This window comes from Strix uralensis, chromosome 5 (assembly GCF_047716275.1).
Source record: "Strix uralensis isolate ZFMK-TIS-50842 chromosome 5, bStrUra1, whole genome shotgun sequence".
Taxonomy (NCBI): Eukaryota; Metazoa; Chordata; class Aves; order Strigiformes; family Strigidae; genus Strix; species Strix uralensis.
The window spans coordinates 69,433,982-69,446,324 of NC_133976.1; the positions used below are offsets into that span (position 1 = coordinate 69,433,982).

Below are 12,343 nucleotides of genomic sequence, written 5' to 3' on the forward strand. Positions count from 1 at the left end.
GACAAGTCCCAGCCTTGAAAATCTTACCCTCTTAAAAACTGAAACCACAAAAGATGTGGGGAAAATGTTTCTGTAAACAAACAGGGTGATTATCATTGTGTGTAAGCTCAATTTCTTCCTTCAGCTCATTGAAAAGCACCCCTGTGAAGGGTCAGGAGGGAAGGCAGCTCAGGTTTCTCCCGCTTTCCTTGGTGGCTGGGTGTGGAGGTGGGGATGGACCATGATACTAAGCTGCTGCATGGGAGCCTTTCTGCTGATGTGCCTGGCATGATGGCTTTTCCTCACTCTGTGCCCCTTCCCCTCATCACCCCCCTGTGTCTCTTGCATAGGGTCATGGAGGGAGGGAGAGGCCCCGGTGCTGCCTGGCTTCATAGTGAGATGTGGGGGAGTCAGCTCTGCAACTCTCACGATCATGGCATGCCAGTGATGGGCATATCGAGGTCAGGGTCTGTCAGTCTTGAAGAACACACCTCTGGTTTTTGGATGTCTGGCACCAGAGGGGTCAAATGCCTAGCATCTTACTGCCACTAGAAAGGACAAAAATGCTTTTGGCCCATCACTGTGTCAGTGGGTGTTGATGAGTTGATGGGTGTTGGAGCATCACCATAAAAATGAAAGGAAGAACAGGGAAGAAGGGGAGGACTGATGGAGAAGGTTTTATGTGCAAAATCTTGCTATTGGCAAAGTGGGAAGACAGAAGCCAAGAAACTTTTGTCTGTTTATAATCCTAGCATGCTACCTAATATAAAACACACAGTTAACTAGTAGTAGTACAGTTACAATACACAAATATTCACAGTCCAAATGATCTAATTAATATAAAATAAATCCTATTAATGAAATGGTTAAAAATTGCTATACAAGGAAACCAGCCTCATAAATCTACTCCTCATTCTTTGGTGTTACTCTTCTTTCCACTGCCTCTCTGTGTTCCGGGGGCAATGGCACAAGTCTTCCTGACAAACAAAGCAAGTGGTGGATTTGCAAGAAGGCATCAGTGTCCCATTGTCATGCCCCTGGGAGCACCACCAGCCCTTGCTGCCCCTGCCCAGCCTACAGCCCGGGACCCCATTTCAGCCTCCTCAGGGTCCCTGTTCCAGAGGAAGGTCTGGAAGAGCAGGGCTGGTCTCCAGCTCCCCACAGCCTTGCCCTGCCCAGCCATGGGTCCCCAGAGCCAGGCCCACACACAGGCCTAAAACCTGATGCATCCTCACCCCCATGGCCCTGCCTGGCTATCCTGGGGCTGTGTCTGACCCCAGTTTGTTCACCATGGGTGAATGGTTTATCACCCTGAAGTCTCCAGTATCATCCTGTGCCTGTACTTCTCTGGGCTGCATCCTGTGTCCCCACTTTGGAGGCTTCTGCTGTCCTCCTACATCATTATACTAGGGTTATAAATATGTCATAATACACAGACTAATAGCTCGTTACTATTATCTGTATAAAAATTAATATGCCATATGGTTATACCATATGATTCTGCCATATGATTTTGCTCAGCCCTAGAGCTAATCAAAAGTTAAGTAAATTAGGCAATAGCCACCTGGACATTAGAAAATTGGTAGTACAGCTAAGCAAGATAAAACACCGCTCCAGGAGGGCCAAAACAAGTCCAGACAAAGCCTGACATGTCCTGGGGTGTTGCCAGGTTAGTACAAATCCTGTGGACTGTCCACAGCCATGGCAGCACCATGCTTCCCAGGCTAGGAGGCTACAGTTGGGTGCACAGGGCTGGGGAGGAGGGAGGGACACCTCTGGGGGAGTGGAGGGAGAAGGGAGGTTTGGAAAACAGCCACCCAGTGAAAGCAAAACATCACTTGCCTGAAGGCAACCTGATGCCCAAGAGACACAGGGGTGGAGCGTGCTGTGGGATCTTCTCTGTCCCGGTGTCGCTTCTTCAGTTACAGTTGAAAAAAAATGAACAAGCTGATGGTAGGATGGCTGTTACAGGGTGGTGCTCTTAAAGACCCCTCCACCATCCAAGTCACGGGAGAGGCAGTGACCTCCAGCCAGGAGTTTTCCTGAGTACCTTTTCCATGCCCCTGCCATTTCTGTTCCAATATCTTCCCAAGATGTGTGTCACACAGCTGAGCAGGCAATCTCCTAATTGCTGCATCGGTGAGAGAGACAGTGCCAAACACTGTGAACTTTCATAAGTCCTTGGGTTAAAAAACACATCTTTGAACTGTTTCTCCCTGGAATAATATGCATATGGTGGATGTCCTCTAAAATCTCTCATTCCCTCTTTACCAGACAGGATTATTTTGGAGTACAAAAGCTCTTTCAGACCTCTGGAAGGACATCCATCAGTACTGTCTGAAAACCACACACTAAAGCTTTGCTTATTTATTTAGTAAGAGGGGAAAATATTTGTTTCTGAATACATACATCTGCAGTGAACTTCCAAGGTGAGTAACCCTAAGAGATTTTAATAAGCTAGTGATGCAAAATAGTATTTAGAAGAATCAATTTTAAATTAAAAACTCCTCACATGGTGGAGGAAGGAGAATGGCACACAAGAACATCGATATGCTGTAAACTGTACAAGATGCTTTTCACTTTGTAGTTATATATGCAATATGTCCTATAGTGTTTGGAATATTTTGGTGAGTTAGAGTGTGGAGCCGTTGTCCTCAACTCCTTCAATTTACTTAGAGCTGTCTGAGAAGAAGAAACATCTCACAAGAGGTTCATAGGTCTTTGAGGCAAGATCCTAAACAAATGTGATGAAATCAGGAGTGGGACATAATGTATGAGGCAATTAAAATATAATATTATCCCAAGAGTCGATAATAATAAAGGTTCCAAAATTGCTTTAAAAGTGTGTGCTGACTGGCACACCATTTATATTCTGTTCTCTCCATATCTCATCTATTGCTCTGCAGTGACTTCTGTAGTGTGCATAGAGATTGGGCAAAATTCAACCCAAGCAGTTGAACCCTGCCTTTCTAAGGCATGGGGTTTTTGGTTGTATTTATGTTCTCACTTTGCCTTATACTATTGTGTAGTGCTCTAGCAAACTGCTAAGAAGCCATTAGACTCCACCTGATGAGCTTTGTGGGGTTAATTGCTTTTTCTAGGCAGGTTTTTATTCAGTATCCGACAGCAGCCGTTAGACTGCTTGCTCAGTGTCAGACTTCATCAGAGGGCACTCAACTATATTTCTGTGCACTCCAGGAAGGCTGCATAAGGTCTGCTGTGGTAGGTGGCTTCTCCTTGCACCAGCATATCTGAGCAAACAGTTGTGACCACCTCAGTATTAAATCCACCACTGGCTGACTAAAGATCATAATAAAGGTAGGATTTAGTCTACCTTTTAATTATTATTAGCCTTTCTTGACTGTACTTGTTACAAGTTCAGGGAAGGTCCTCTTTGGTTTGGTAGGATGTGTGCTTCGAATGCTGATATTACCCCAGGGTTTGGAGTGCCTTGAGGCAAAACTCTAGCTTCAAGTAATGCAGCTGTAGAACTGCCACATCTGTCATTGACTTAAGCAATTATGAACTTGGACATTACACATGTTTATCTGAAAACTGAATGGAAATGAAACTATCCCATGGGCACCTTCCTTAGGAAAGAAAAAGCTTATTCAGTTTAGCTGCGTTCATGACTGTATACACAGGCTTTCAATCGTGCCATAACTGTCTCAGTCGTAACTCCCAGGACCACACCATGACTCTCTGTGAAATCAAATTCAGAGATACTGTTCCATTTCTCTACAAGGCACTGTAATGGTCAGAGCACCACGCTGGGAACTTGGATTCCTGGGTCCTACTGTAGCCCTACTTCCATGGGCACTGGGTTCAACTTCCCAGTGTGACTAGGCCTCTTCAGCTTTGCCAGTATGGTGTGAGCAGAAATAGTGAGTCATGTTCTTCCACCCAAAACTCATGAGATTCATGTAAAATGTATTTAAAACTATATATTTACACACACACACATAGTTATTTTATAAGCATCTATTGTTATTTTCATTTCTGATCTCCCAGGGTCAGATGGTACCATCTTTTAAATTCTATGATTTTAGGTTTTAATAGAAACACAACTTATCCAAGTTTCAGGATATAACTGTGAGGTCTTTCAGTATCAGCTGAGCTTTGGCTGCTCCTTCTGTACAGTGAAGCTTGTCTCTCCAGGTTCATTAATGCTGGTAGAAAATCTTGAGGTCTGTGGCAAGATCTGTGTAACCAAAAATTGTCATCAGCATTATTAATTACTTCCCTCAGCTAATGAAATAATTATGCAATCAGATCTAAGCAAGTATGTGCTGAAATGATGGGGATTTTTTCCCAGATACACAAATGCAGAATTTCAGATGACCTACACACTCTCTAAACAGGTCAGACAGCTGAACCGGGCCCTTCTGTCCTTAAAAACAGGAACTGGGACTAATATTTTTAAAATTAAAATTCATCAGAATTAACAATAAAAATACAGTTTATAAAATAATTCTGGTCAATCTAGTGATTTTAGTATTGTGGTAATGATATTTGATATATTCCTTAAAAGCTTAATTGGCTATAGTCTTTTGAATGCACCAAATCCGTCATTAGTTAGAAGAAAAAAGCCTCTCCCTCTGACATTTCTGCTAGGAAACATGAAATCTACAGACCCTAAACCCAAATAAAAATGTCAGCATCTTTTTTATCAACACTTTATGATTATTAAAGAAATGTCTTGATTTTAGATGCTTGACTCAAGAATTCTGAAGGCTTGGGAGAAGCCATATGGTTAAGATTGTTCCCCCTCCTCCACCAGAGAAGTATAGTTCAAAACCCTAGAAGAAAAAAGAAAAACCAGAAACTTCTATAAATTCTGGCAAAACAGATGAAAAATTTTTTTTTGCAGTTATATATTTTTCTTTCTGCCTGCCCTCTTTCTTTTCTCATGAATATGAGCTATAAGGAAAGTGAAATATCTGAGGTTTAATGCTCTACCTCTCTCCCAATAAACATACAATTGTAATAAAAAACATCTGTCATACTTCCCTATAAAGAGCAGAGTGTAGATATAAAAAGATTGATTGTCTGTGTCTTATTTCATTTTTGTCTTCATAAGATAGGAATATGGAGGCATCAAAATGCATAGCAACGTTTGAGTTTGCTTTGTAACCTGCAATTTATTTGCTTAAATTCAATTAGAGCCTCATCCATCAAACACAATGTAGCTCTTGAGAGGGGACAGATCAAAATCTAGTAATCACAAACATGCTGAGCTGTGCTCACATGGTGTCAGTGGTTCCTATATAGCTTTTCTTATGCCTCAGATTTCAGGACAGGGTCCTTGACTTCCAAATCCAAGTGTAGGCCAACCAGCTCTCAGTGCAGAGATTGACTAACACACAAATTAAGGATTTGGGTCTGATTCTATTCCCTCCGAAATAAATGGCAACACTCCCTATAGCTTCAGTGGGAGAAAGGTCCCCTGCATTATTACTTCACTAGTTGATTGCGATCCACATAAGATTGTGCAGAAAGAACCGCCAGGTAATTCATAACGTCACAGAGCCCTTGTCTTACTGGAAGGCTTTTTATCATCACGCATTCAACTTTAATCCTAGCCATAAATTTACATGGCTTGTAATTGATGAATTAGTAACTGGAATGGTTGGATGGGAAGTTTGTAAGTGGTGGCAGCTTCAGGCTGAAGAGTTTTGGGCTCAGGATAAACAGGTGGTTCATTTATCCTAGTCAGCTCACTCAACCTCCCTCATGGATGTAACAATAATTAGGAACAAGGAATAAAAATCTAATAACCCCTGGCAGCTAGACTAAGTGACAAACAGGGAAGGTGTATAGTTACTGATTGTCACGTCCCACTCAGAAGAGGGAAACAAGTGACTTAGATTCGTAAATCCCTAACGGAGTGGACAATGGTGAGACAAGTCTCGAAGTCCATACATAAACATTTATTAATTTCCCACAGTGTATTCATTGGATACGCAATAACTGACAAGGCACGTAACTAATTATGGCAAGCGATATGATATGCCTTGCATTACTTAATGCTAGCAAGGAAAGGGGGGAAAAGAGAAGAGGGATAGAGCTAGAAATGGGGATAGTGGTCACCGGTCTGGGTTCCTGTGTTGGTCCTGCTAATGAGGGTTCAAGGATGCATCTGTCTTCTTCACTACTGTTATCCTTGCCCCTCCTCAATTATACACACTTTCCTTGAGTCCCACCCCTAGGTTGACGTACATATCACATATTGATGTATCATAGGTATGGGGAGGACTAAGGTGCTTCATGGGATGTTGCAACTAGCACGATATTGTTAATATTCATTAGCATATGCAGGACTGTCAATTTTAATATGCATTTTGCAGATAATGAAGCAAAGGTCATTCACTGGACAGATGGCCCTGCAACTTTACAAGATGCACGAGAACAGACAGTCCTGTCTTCACAGGGCTCCCCCCTCCACCTGCATCCTGTGCTATCCAGGCAGCCTTATCAGCTCATTGAGCACATAACTTGCATTATCCAGACTCCACATTATCCACCCCATGACTATAGTCTCGTTTTACGGTACTTGCAAGTGTTTGAGACATTCCTTGGAAAGCCTTGGAGAACCTCCAGCCCCCCATCCCTTATCTTTACCAAGTTTCACCTCTCACCATTGTTTATGCTTCCCTCAGGCTGCTTCTCTCAGTCTTTGTTCTGGGGAGTTACAAGTCGACTCCTACACTGATGCAAGCTCCAAATTAAGCAAAACAGAGACCAAAAAATCCAGGAGGTGTAACTCCATGTTCTCTGATTTGGGGATGCAGGCACCACAAGGACCATGAGCAAATGATTGTGCCTTTTCTGTTTTTTAAGATGCCAAGCTTTTCTACAGTACACAGAGTGGTCCCTCATATAACTTGGGCGAAGTGATTCACAATGGCTTTTTGAAGCAATCTTATCTATCACAGTTGCTGGAGTCTCAATGGAGTTCAGTGCCGTGACTGCACTCTGACAGACACCTCCTTCTTGCCTTATGTATTTCTCTGCCGTATCCTCAAGCTCTTCAGAAGAATCACTTCTTGGGTGGAAATGAGGCTTTTGGGAATTATTTGCACTGCTTTGGCTCCATACCTGGGATAAAGGGTGTGAGTCAACCAGGAGCAGTCCAGACATTTTCCCTCTGGTTCAGAAGTGAGGCTGGAGTTCAGTTTCTGCAAGAAGAGTGTTACGGACACTCTGGGTTCCTCCTTCCTTTTCACTATTAGATCAGGGGTAGCTCTCTTGTCTGCTTTACTTTGCCTGAATCAACCTTCCCTAGAAAGGTTATTAAAGAAAATCCAAGTAGCTTCTGTAATTTCATATTAATCAACTAAGCACAAGATCTTCAGTAAAGGAATTGACTAACTACTTCTTAATGTTCCAAAGCCTATTGGGACAGAGAAGGTCTTTTAATATTTTTTTTATATGTTCCATTTTTGGGGAGGGGGGAACAAAAAAGAAAACCAAAAACATTAGAGGGTTTGCCCAAAGCTAATTTTTGGATAGCAGACCCTCAGTTCCTAATTAATTTAGAACTTTATAGAATGTCCTCAACATGTTTAGACCAAATCTTTCTCACCAGTTCTGAGGCCATTATGTTATTCATAGATTTACTACTCAAATAGTAAAACATCTTAGAGGGGGTACAGCGTGGTGGGAATGTTGTTGAATGGGAAAGGAGACAAAGATGTGTAATTTAGTGGGATATACAATCCACTGATCCTGTTACTCTCCTCCCTGGAGCTCTTGTTAGTTTCAGTGGGAGTGAGTGAAATTGATGTGCACTGGTATTCCTGGGCATGTCCTTTTTTTTCCCCTTCTTCTCTCGTAATCTGAGATCCCCTTTTTGTTGATGTTGCTTTCTCCATTAATTAGATGCATGTAGGTTAAATGAGTACTCAATTTACTACTCAAATAATAAATCTGAGTTTAGAACAATTACATTCACTTAGTTTTTACCGAAAATGATCTAAAATATATATATTTATAGTGTGAAGATTGACACATTTAAGTAGAATATTTTAAAAACAGTCACACCCCAAAGAAACTCCCAATCAGACTACAAATTACTTTGGGACTAGAAGAATCGCTATGCTTATTCCTCACATCCTCTGACCTACATCTTTTCTAGATAGGACTTTATGCAAAAAGCTTTCTATAATTTCACCTAAGCAGCAAATAAATACTATCCATATTTGGGATTTCTTTTTTCTTTTTCATAGTGTAAAGAATGGAGGAACCTGGACTGACAGCCAGTCTCTTTTGTTTCTCTCATTTGCTGTGGATTCCTTTGGATTAACCTCACATTTTTATGATCCTAAATCAGGAACAATTCTGCAGTTTCTCACTGTAGTTGCATGTGCCTTAAAATCGAGAGGAGAATCAGGCTTGCTTTGTGTATTTTTCTCCTGAAAACTCTATGGATACGGTAGTGTCTGTTTTCAATGAGAGTGGAAATTCCAGTATCAAGCAGTTAATCTTAAATCCCCAGGCTTGCTGCAGCCAATACTGTACAAATTGAACACTTGCCCATCTATTTTAAATACAGCCTGAACAATGGCGCTCCCCATGAATCTGCAAGTTTGCTCCCCGCACCGTGCCTTCCATCGCATGTACACCTGCAAAGGAGATTACAACTGGCTGGGGCCGCGCGCGGCGTTTGGCCGATTTCCACACAGGAAGGGGGTGGCTGTCAGCAAACAGACTGCTGGGTCTGCCAGACGGCTGTATGTGTAAATCGTTCGTTGTGTGTAAGTCATTCTGCAGGTTCCCAGCACGGAAAGTATATTTAGGCTATTCTACAACAGATGAAAATTCTTTGGCATATTTTGTCTTTTCCCCAAACAGAAAAACATTGATGAAATGTCTTCTTCATCACCTCTGTTACAACGTTCCGGTTTCCTATCTGCAGCGATATTAGCTCCGTAATCATATAAAATAATTTTATAGATGTCCATACCTACTGTACACATCCTGAAGAAAATTTGGTAAAGCACAGAAACAGAATTTATTCTTCCCCAAATCTTTCTCTCTCCCATTTATTCTTCTGGTTTCCTTTTTCTCATCCTCACGTCCCACTTTCTTTCCATGTTCCTCTTTATCATCTTTGTTCCTTTTAAATATTTTCTTCCCCAATAAAAACAAACAGAAATATCAGCTCGTAGTGGTCTTCTGCATTTGTCTTCTGTCCTTTGTTAGAGGGAATTGGAGCAGGGGGTAGTCTTGGGCTGCTGTCCTGGAAAGAAGAGGGAATAGAGGCACTGTTTATCCCTGCCAAGGACTGAAGCAGTCCCCAAGCTTTTCTTTAACAGCATCTATCATATTCCTTTTCACCTCTCATGGGGTAAGCACTTTGATGTATAAATTACTGTTATTATTTACCTAGGGGGCATGTGTATGGTGACTGGCACGAAGTTTGGAAATGTCAGTTTAGATGTCAGTGTTTCTGCAAGCGTTCATTCACATGAATGACCTAGGTGACCTCTCCATAATCTGATTCTTTAAGGTTTGAAGGTTTGTTGGAAACAAACTTCCTGTTAACAAGAAAGTGTACATTATCTGCGCATTTCTTTGCTCGTTTAGGTACATAAAAGTGGACTCAACACTCCCGTCCCCCCCATTATTTCACAAGATTTTTTTGCACTTTCCTGTTTCATGGAGGACTCTCTGGAACAGAAAAAGTAGCAGAGACAGAACCATTAGAAGATGCAGTGTGACAAGGGGCTTTGCCAGCTCGGAGCCAGGAAGGGGAAGTTGGCTGAACTGCTTTTCTTTTTCTCTCAGGTGTTTGTTTTTTTTTTTTTTTTTTGAAGCAGGGTTAAGGTGAACTCCTAAGGGATTGTGGAGTGAGGCCCCACCTCTCCCAGCTTGATCTGCAAGGTCGGGTTACTCTCTCCTGTCTGGTTCCTGGGAGCCGGCAGCGAGCCTCATGCCTGCCTGCTGCCCACTGCCTTCAGCTCTGAACCTGCCAGGGAGCCTGGAAAAATAACCCAATTTGCAGACCTCAGACCTTATTCTTAGAAAGATTTGCTGGAAAACACCAGGTCAAGGATCGACTAGCACCACTTGAGAAGATTCAGCAACCGAACCGCTGCAAACAGTAGCTGAGCAATATCTTCCTTTCTTCATTTTTAAAAAGTGTTTGGGAAAATTCATGTCCTTCCTGGAGAAGCTGTCAGGGGCACGACTCTGGCAGTGATGGCTCTGACTTCACCTGCCTCTGCAAATGAGTCACGGAGTGTTATGAAAAGCAAGGACCTGCCAAGTCTCATTTCTTGGAGCTGAGTGGAAATTTCAGCAAGCAGCTGCTCTTTCATTAGTTTATACTTTTCCTCCTCGGGTTTCTTGAAGGGGGCCTGGAATCACAGAAACTTTGTAGCATAGAGGACCTGTTGCTATGTGTGGATAACCGTGGCTCAGTCCTGGAAATGTCTTTGTGTTTGGTCTAGATCTGATTTTGATCTTCGTGAGGAATCTCAGTGAAGCCTGGAAGGAAACTCGGGAACATACTTGAGCAGGTTTGTAAATCTTTCAGGATTGGCAATTCAATCCTATCAAAAATCAGGAACGGAACCTCAAAAATCAGATTAGCTCTCCTATATATACTACCTGAAGGGGGGTTATTTTCATCTTTCCGATGCTGTTGAAAGATTTATGTTTTCTAGCTTTTCTCTGGAGTCACAAAAGACAAAAACTTATTTGAAAGTGAAATCAGTGAAAACAGATTCTCAGGCAACAGCCCGATTTTAGGAGTGGAAGTGGCTCATTACAGAAATCACTACCGTGGCAACAGCATAGTGTGAGGACTTTGGCTACCTGTAAGCATGCCAATAGTATCTGTGCATGGGACTATTCCCCTGTGCTGAGTGAAAGCCACGTGTAAGTTGTCAGGATCAGGAGGAATGTGGTGCCAGATGGAAACAACATAAACAGCTGGGAGATTTCATCCGGGATTTCGAGTGAGGATGGGAGACTTTTGTTCTCGCAGCCCACTCGTTCCAAAGGTGGTTTACATACACCTACTTCTTTGGGGAAGGATTTTGCTTTGGAGCCGTGGTAGGTTGTGTGTGTGGCTTTTTTTCTTTTGGTGAACGCTTACGATCACTTTAACCAACTCCCGCCTGTCAGTCCAGCTCCGGGGAGCAGCTCTCCGTCGGTACCTCTGCATTTCGTGAGCGCCCTGTAACCCGCAGCAGGGAGCGGGAGGAGCGGAGCGGCGGCCCCGCACCCCGAGCAGCGCCCCGAGCCCGCATGGTGCTGGGCGGCAGCACCGCCGCCGCGGGGGGCTCCGCGGGGCTCCGTGCTGCCCCGCCGCGGGCCCTCCCCGGCCGCGGGCTGGGGCTGGGGCTGGGGCCGGGGCGGCGGGGCCGGGCCGGGGCGGCGGGCCGGCAGAGGGAGCTCCGCTCCGCCGCTGATCCCGGTGACCGGCGCCCACCCCGCGCCGCTCCGGCACTTTGTTGGCGGCGCGGAGGGAGCGGAGACCCCGCGCCCACCCCTGCCCGGAGCCCAGCGGTGCAGTGGGGTGGGGGGGGAGCCCCGGCCGCCCGGCGCGGAGCCCGGCGGCCGCCTCCGCCCCCCCGGCGCGGAAGCTGAACGGCGCACCCGCAGGAGGAGGAGGAGGACGCCCGGGAAGGTAAGGGGCTGGCGGGGCGGGATCTCCCCCGGGCGCTGAGCGCCGCTTTTGTTCCGCGACCCTAAAAGCCGCCCGGGCAACCGCCCGGCTTCGTAACATGGCGAACTAAGGGGCATTACCCCAGGCTCCCCCTGGGTCCCGCTGGCGCAGGCTGGGCGGGCGCCGCCGCCGCCCTCCGCTCGGGCAGGGGACCTGGAGAAACTCCCTGCCGGTCCCCGGGCTGAGCCCGGCTCTGCGGCGGCGGCCGGGGACGGCGCTCCCTGCTGCAGCCTTTCCCTGCCCCCGAGGCTTCGCACACGGGCTCTGCCGGTGTGTGTGTGTGTATCGGTGTACGTGCGTGTATCTTTCTCCCCCCTCGCGGTAACGCGAGCCGCCGCCGCACCTGCTCGCATCTTGCCCTCCGGGCTCCCGCCGGCGGGCGGCGGGGTGAGGAGCCCCGGCGCTGCCCAGGAACGGCAACGTCCGCGCCTGTGCCCTCCTCTTCCTCCTCCTCTTCTTCCTCCTCCTGCCTCACCTTCTACGAGGTGACTTGGCTTTCTGTCCTTATTCTGGTATTTTTTCTCCGGCGGTTAAGCTGGCTTTTCCAAAACTGGCATGTATTGCTGGTAGATGGCGAAGGGCAGCTTTCAGGTGGGATAATCCTGTTGCATGCCCTTGTCTCTTCGGTGCTCTGCCCTGCTGTCTTTCTTCTCCACTGTTCAGCCCTTTCCCTCTATCTGCTAACTT

The 12,343-nt window shown here is 45.3% G+C and overlaps 1 protein-coding gene across 6 annotated transcripts in view; it reads left to right on the forward strand.

Annotated features, from left to right (window-relative positions):
- The first annotated feature begins 9,731 nt into the window (after window positions 1-9,731).
- EPS8 (EGFR pathway substrate 8, signaling adaptor) overlaps window positions 9,732-12,343 on the forward strand; it is a 141,182-nt gene continuing 138,570 nt past the window's right edge. For 3 of the 6 annotated variants that reach the window (XM_074871521.1, XM_074871518.1, XM_074871523.1), the window contains exon 1: window positions 11,393-11,617. The gene's annotated coding sequence lies outside the window, so the exon portion shown is untranslated. Of the gene's footprint in view, window positions 10,503-10,744; window positions 11,041-11,392; window positions 11,618-12,343 lie in introns of those variants that run through there. The other 3 variants (XM_074871519.1, XM_074871520.1, XM_074871522.1) reach the window with 3 other exon arrangements.